Source organism: Meleagris gallopavo, chromosome 1, assembly GCF_000146605.3.
Source record: "Meleagris gallopavo isolate NT-WF06-2002-E0010 breed Aviagen turkey brand Nicholas breeding stock chromosome 1, Turkey_5.1, whole genome shotgun sequence".
NCBI lineage: Eukaryota > Metazoa > Chordata > Aves > Galliformes > Phasianidae > Meleagris > Meleagris gallopavo.
This window is the reverse complement of record NC_015011.2, coordinates 142,301,502-142,308,120: the sequence shown is the minus strand read 5'-3', so window position 1 is coordinate 142,308,120 and position 6,619 is coordinate 142,301,502. Positions and strand designations below refer to the sequence as shown.

Here is a 6,619-nt window from a genome sequence, read left to right as displayed (position 1 = left end):
GTGGTGGAGTCACCGTCCCTGGCAGTGTTCAAGGGGCATCTCAATGAGGAGCTACGAGATGTGGTTTAGTGCTTGTGGTAGCAATGGTAATGGGAGGATGGTTGGACTAAGATGATCTTGTAGGTCCTTTCCAACCTTGTGATTCTATGATTCTAAGAATTGGATTCTGTTGTCAGCATCCCTAAGGCAGTCGGTCTCAGCAGTGCAGAGTCTCTCAGCTTCTGTTCAACTTCACAAAACCGCTGAGGAAGGAATTGCTGTTGCAGGTAAGATGTAATGCAATCAAATGAGTGAAAAAGGCTTAAAAAAAAAAAAAAACTTTAGGTAAAATAGTGATATAAGCAGCTACACAGCCACTTTCCTGCATTATTATTATTAAGGGTGTAAAATTGCATTCTCCTAGCCCTACTAACCAAGTACCCAATGGCAGAGTGCTCCTTACATTGGACAAGCATTTTGGGAACAACGGTTGGCGTGTGATGTTCTGACAAAGGGGGGGGCAGGCAGCGATGCCTTTCCCTGTGCAGGTAAAAGGAGGCTCAATAGCAGCATGGAGCTGAGCCACTCCTGTGTTTCGCACCAATAACGTCAATGCTGAAAGACTTGTCTGTGTATTGTTGCGATGTCAGCATATGAAAAAGGGTACAAGAGATGTTTTGGAGAAAAGGTTTAGCAGCACTCATCAACAATCTAATGGACTCAAAGGGAGGGGTATATCTGGAACAGTTGCGACAGCTTACCTATGGAACTAAAGTTTGTTTATCGGCGAAAAACATATGTCAGCCTTACAAATAATGCTTCAGAAAAATCCGAACGATTGGCTCCACCGTAAAAGTGGAAAAAGGAGAAGGAGCTGGGCGGACAGTGCGCATAGACCGGCTACATTCAACGCTGCTGTGATTCCAGCCGGCTGCCGGCAGAGGGCGCTGCTACCCGCTCGGCCCACACGTTCAGCCTCCGCGTTCGGTTTTCCCAAGCGTGAGGGGAGTGAGGCCGCCCCGCCTGAGAGGGGCGCGGCGGGCGGCTGCCCGGCCGTCCTGGGTATTGTTGTGTACGGGAACAGCCTCGGTCTGCTGATGCCTCCGGGGTGTATGGAGAGCGGAGGGGCAAAAAATTAATTAAATGGCTTGCCGAAACCCGGGATCGAACCAGGGACCTTTAGATCTTCAGTCTAACGCTCTCCCAACTGAGCTATTTCGGCTCGCGTCGGATGTGCTCCTCAGGAATTGTTCCAAATCCATTTTTTACAGATTACTTGGCTGATGAGTCAGGATATTTTCGAGCGGAAAAAATATTTTTGGATGTCCCATGCTACTAGACACACGGCAAACGACAACAGTACCTCAATGCAGAGACAGCATTAACACAAAAATATACATATACCTGCATCCGTTTATACTCAGAAGAAAAGTGCTTTGCCTGCAACACCTTGGGGATGGAAAAACTAGAATATGCTGTAGATTCAGGAGCATTAGATCAGCAGTGTTTTTGCCTCTGAGCTTTCAAGAGCTGCACTCTGAAACCTGACCAGTCCCACACAGAGCTGGTGTACCCACACACAAAAAAGGAAACCTCGTTTGTCAGTGGTTTTACATAAGGACACACCTGTAAGGAAAGCTGTGTCTACAAATCTTCCAAGCCCAGCCAAGTGTATCTGTAACAAACCTGCTCCCACAGTTAGGCATTTATTCCACGCCCCATGAGCTCCAGCCTGACCAGTCTGTGAGGACGCCCCCTGTGACATGTGGGAGGAACTCCGCCATTGCCTTCTGCCTCACACTCGTATCAGCCCAACAACCAAACGCAGCTCCCACACAGTCGAGCAGGCACAGGCCCCACAGCCCCTCATTCCCAGGGCAGGTGGACAGCAAGTGGTGTTTCCTCAGGTGCCTGCTTTGCCTGTCTTCCACTGCTGCTTGCAAGAAATCTGCCGGCTTTGTGCATTAAGAAGACACAGCAATGTTGATTTCACCCCAGTGCACACTTTACAAACCCATGGCACTTTGAGTTGCTTGCTGAAGAACCAATCCGTCCCACAAGTTACCCAACAGAGATGTAGAAGTGTTTAAAAATTTTCTGAAGTCTGAGCCTCTCCTCCGTCACAGAAGCTGGACAGAATCCCTCTTTCAAAGGCCAGCCTTTCTCCTTTAGAAAGCTTCCCCAGTTTAAGCAATATAGACACCTACTCCACTTATTTTATGAGGGTAACCTCAGTTTCACAGCAATTCAAACCTTGAGAGGAGCAGACAAATTTTTGTGCTCATAGAATTTTCCATAACCACCTTTTCCTTCTTCATATCTCCCAAATAAAATGTGAAGCATAACCCTACAGTATTACAGTTCCCCACATTAACAGTTCACTAGCTGATCCTTCGTCATTTTCTTCCTACAGCAGAAGACAGAAGGTTAGCAACAAAATAAGCAGTTTTCTTTAGGAGTAAAGACTTTTCCTTGAGAAATGAATGCTATCAGAAAACTCACCTGCTAAGCCAATTTGACCTACAACATCAGAGCAGCTTAAAGACTCCACGATTTAAATAATAAATAATAATAATGTGCTAAGTAGAAAAATGAGTTCAGCTTCTCAAACACTTTGATTAAACCTTGAAGTAGAACAGTTCCCACTAAAAGCTGATAATCTTTTTTGACACATCCATTCTCAATAATACTCATTCGGACAGTTAAATGTGTCATTAAAGCCTGCATCTTCAGCATCTAAACATTCAAAACAACTTTCCAAATATCTACTCAATCACAAAGTACTTATTTCTTCTATTTCTGACATTATCACAAATTAATTATTTTTAACGTTTCAAAGACAATGTACCTATTTGTCAAATTAAAAATACAGGTTCAAGAACCTATAACCTCCAGTCCTAAAATTAAAGGCTCTTTGTATTACCAACATATATTGCACTGTTTCTAATACATTACTCCAACATAAACACATGGGAAATACATGTTTTTCACTGCAGTTCACCCAGACTACTTGCCACATTAAGAATGAATACATCTGAAATGCATCTTTGCAATACTTCAGCTATTCCTGTTACTGACTTTTGTAAAGCACAAAATGATGAGATGGATAAATAACACTATGTATTGTAAGCTGTCTCTCAGGAAAAAATCTTAATATACGAATGTCATGTTTCAGTCAATGCAAGAGATTTAAGCATGTCATTGGGACAAGGGTACATATCCAGTATGCCAAATATTCTAGTAGACCAGAACATATTAAGACCTCTAATTTTCATTTCCAAGTGAAGATTTTGAGTACCAAACTAAGCATCAGAAACTCAAAAACAATGTAAGTGCAGTGCAATCTAGCAAGGCATTATTATCCCACTTTGTCACAGATACAGGTTCCTAGGCTTTAGAATACCTTTGGTGTAGAAGTTACAAAGCTTACTACTCAGCCTTAAGATGATCCTTATCAACCAACATTAGCACTCTATCAACAGCACCATACAACACAGAAGAAGCACGGTGCAATTAAGAGTACTGCAGTTCCAAAGGCAGCACTGCCATTAGCAGAGGCACTATTTAAGTGCTTAACTAGTTCCAAAACTCTGGCACAGATAAAGCTGATATAAATGCCTCAAACTCTATTCCTCCTGCATAAGGAAAACACTTCTGCATATACTTGTTTTGATTGTTAATTTCCGAGAGATTTTAGAATGTAGAACAGTTCCCATTCACAGCAAGAGACTACTTCAGAGATTGGAGTGCCCTAGCATCTTAACCCTACACTTTCACAGCTCTACGTGGCAGAAGTGTCTGGAACTGTGTTAAATACTTACATGCCCTGATAAAGACAAGAGTTTCTTCTTTTGCATACTCTCTTCAAATATCAAACAAGTGAAGAACCTTTTCCTTAAGACAGGAATAATTAAACAACAGAAAAAACACAGACATCTATTTTTCCAGCTGCTACGCACTAGCTCAGTTTATTCACAATTAAGTGAAATCAGTTACACTGTAACTTATAGCAATAAATCACATTTGACAAAGATTTATTGACAGATTTCCAGAACTGAAGTTTCTTCTGAAATTTTACATTAAAACTCATATATTGTTACATCTTTAAAATTTGCCGCAAAAAAAACAAGAAGTGAAACAGTATTGAAAAAGGTGTGCCAACCCACAATTCAAATGAAGTATTTAAAACTTTTCCTCAATTTTCCTCTTCATACTATAGAAAGTTATGCTACTGGAATGTTAACTGTGTTACAGTACTTCAAGTTCGTTACAATTGAAGTAAAAGGCCATAATATAGTAAACAGATGACATTCAAGACAGAGAAGCAAAGTTTAAGAAAGTCTTGTAGAAATTTCATCAAGAACAGCTATTTTCTTGGCACCTTTTCTACCTCCACTCCTTTAGAAATTGAGCATTAGGAAGGTAACAGTTTAATTGGTCCTCTGCTCAAGACAATACTGCAACAATAAAGAACCGTGAACCATATGGGTACCATACTTAGCTTTTATCAACCAATTTATATTCTCTAGCAAGCAGTTACCTTTTCTCTTTGATTTGAAATAGAAGACAACTGTTCAAAGTGACAAAACACATTACATTGTAAGAAAACTAATGCAGATGAAAAACTTCAGAGCTAAGTATGTTAATGAATGAACATATTCATTCACTGGAATCCCAAATATTGTAATCATCTTCTCATTCCAAAGGAATAAGGAAGATTTGACATCCATTACACTAATTTAACATAAAATTCTTCACCCTGTAAAATACTCAAAAAAGTTTATCTATACCTAATGAAGATATAATATTGCACCAAAAGCTGAAATCAATGGATTAAACTTATAAAGTGCTGAACCCTTCCAAAGTTCTTTTCTATTACTCTGCATTCATCATGGCTCACATTATCCTGAATACATTAAGAGTTCAGTGTGGTCACTTGATTGCAGGAGAAGAAGAGGCTGTATGAGGTAGAATAGACTCCTTCAGGCTGCCAGCCACCTTATGGAACGTTAAGTTGTGCAAATGGCTCTGTCACAGGAAAGGGCTCCAAAGCTTTCTCAGCATTCTTCCAGTTGTGAAAGTTTTCCTTGTACCATTCAACTAATACAAAAAGAATGTTGGTGAGTCAAATTGAACAAAGACTACATTCAATTATTTTACAGATATCACAAGAACAGAATAACAGAGACCTATGCAAAACTTTAACCTATAAAGGTCCCAAAAAATCTAGTTTTAGTCTTTAAAAATTAATTCCATAAGTCTTGAATAAATAATTTATACTGCTAGAATACCTTATGTTTCTTTAAAAATATTAAAAACAGTTTTAAAAGGAGCTAATTTATGTAAAATTAAAGTGATAAACACATTCCCTTTAGTTTCTCATTAATTAGCCTATAGAATCATTTCTTCCCCTCTCTCTTTTCCTCCTCCCCTAACTTCCAAACCCATGAGTGTAAAAGGCATCAGACATACTTGTTTTCTTTATTCCTTCTTTCCAAGGCACTTTAGGTCTCCATCCTAAATTGTGCATTTTTTCTGAATTCATTGGGTATCTCAGGTCATTGGTAGGCCTGGTGAAATATGAAACACACAAGGAAAACAATTTGGTTAGACTTCCCACATTAATTGGATACACAGAACTTAAATTGCCTTCAAGCCACGATTAGGTATGCCTCAGGTTTGAGCACTCCTTCAACATGAACAGATTACATTATCTTCAAAAAAAAAAACACCACAATAAAGTGGCAACCAAGTGCAGCTATGACAACACAATTCAGTTTGCACAGTCAACTACCTAGAACTGACTAGAATAAAAATGAATTAAAAATGATCTCAAACCACTGTCAACGCAAATTAGTGCGCTTGCAGGTCTCTGGACAATCACTGAACAAGCCAGTGCTCTCAGATTTCTCACCATACAAGCCCACAGACTTCAGATCTAAAGAACAAAGATGTCTAAAGCATGGCTATTACAGTGGCTATCAGCTGCATAAGCTTTGTAATACTGAATATATAGAATCCCAAACTGCAAGACTCAATACAAAAAAGATTCCCTTCCTTTAGGTACAGAACATATTTTTATTTCTACAATCTGGCAGTTAGGTAGTCTAGTCTATCATGCCTGCATTACTGACACTGGAATACAGGTTGGTTGAAGTACACAAGCACACAGAAGCAAACTACTTTAGAGTTACTAAAACGTTCTAATCTCAAGGAGAAACGGAACTAATTTTTCCAATGCAAGTAACTATCACGATTAAAGTCCTTCAAAATTAAACATTAGTAAGGTATCTTAATTATAGAATCCTTTGAGTTGGAAGGAACCTTTAAAAGGTCATCTAGTCCAACTCCCCTGCACTGAACAGAGACAACTACAGATAGATCAGGGTGCTCAGAGCCCCATCCAGCCTGACTTTGAATGTCTCCAAGAATCGGGCACCCACTATTTCTCTGGGCAACCTGTGAGCCCACTTAGATTCCACTTTTGCAGACAGGGCCCAATACACATGAATAAAATCCTTAATCTGAATTACATGAGAACTTATAGGACACATCATGTGAGCCAACAGCAATTTTTGTTCAGAGTCTATGATAAATTTAGAGAGGATTCTGAAAAATATTTCCTTTTAGAAAAAGGCAC

The 6,619-nt window shown here is 39.6% G+C and overlaps 1 long non-coding RNA gene and 1 other non-coding gene across 2 annotated transcripts; both read right to left on the bottom strand.

Annotated features, from left to right (window-relative positions):
• Positions 1–1,128: 1,128 nt before the first annotated feature.
• On the bottom strand, positions 1,129–1,201 carry TRNAF-GAA. Its single transcript has one exon. It is a non-coding gene; the product is annotated as a tRNA-Phe (tRNA).
• Positions 1,202–3,918: 2,717 nt separating this feature from the next.
• On the bottom strand, positions 3,919–5,662 carry LOC109363898. Its single transcript, XR_002109789.2, has 2 exons — positions 5,452–5,662; positions 3,919–5,079 (listed from the first exon to the last, which is right to left on the bottom strand). It is a non-coding gene; the product is annotated as an uncharacterized LOC109363898 (long non-coding RNA).
• Between the last annotated feature and the right edge of the window lie 957 nt (positions 5,663–6,619).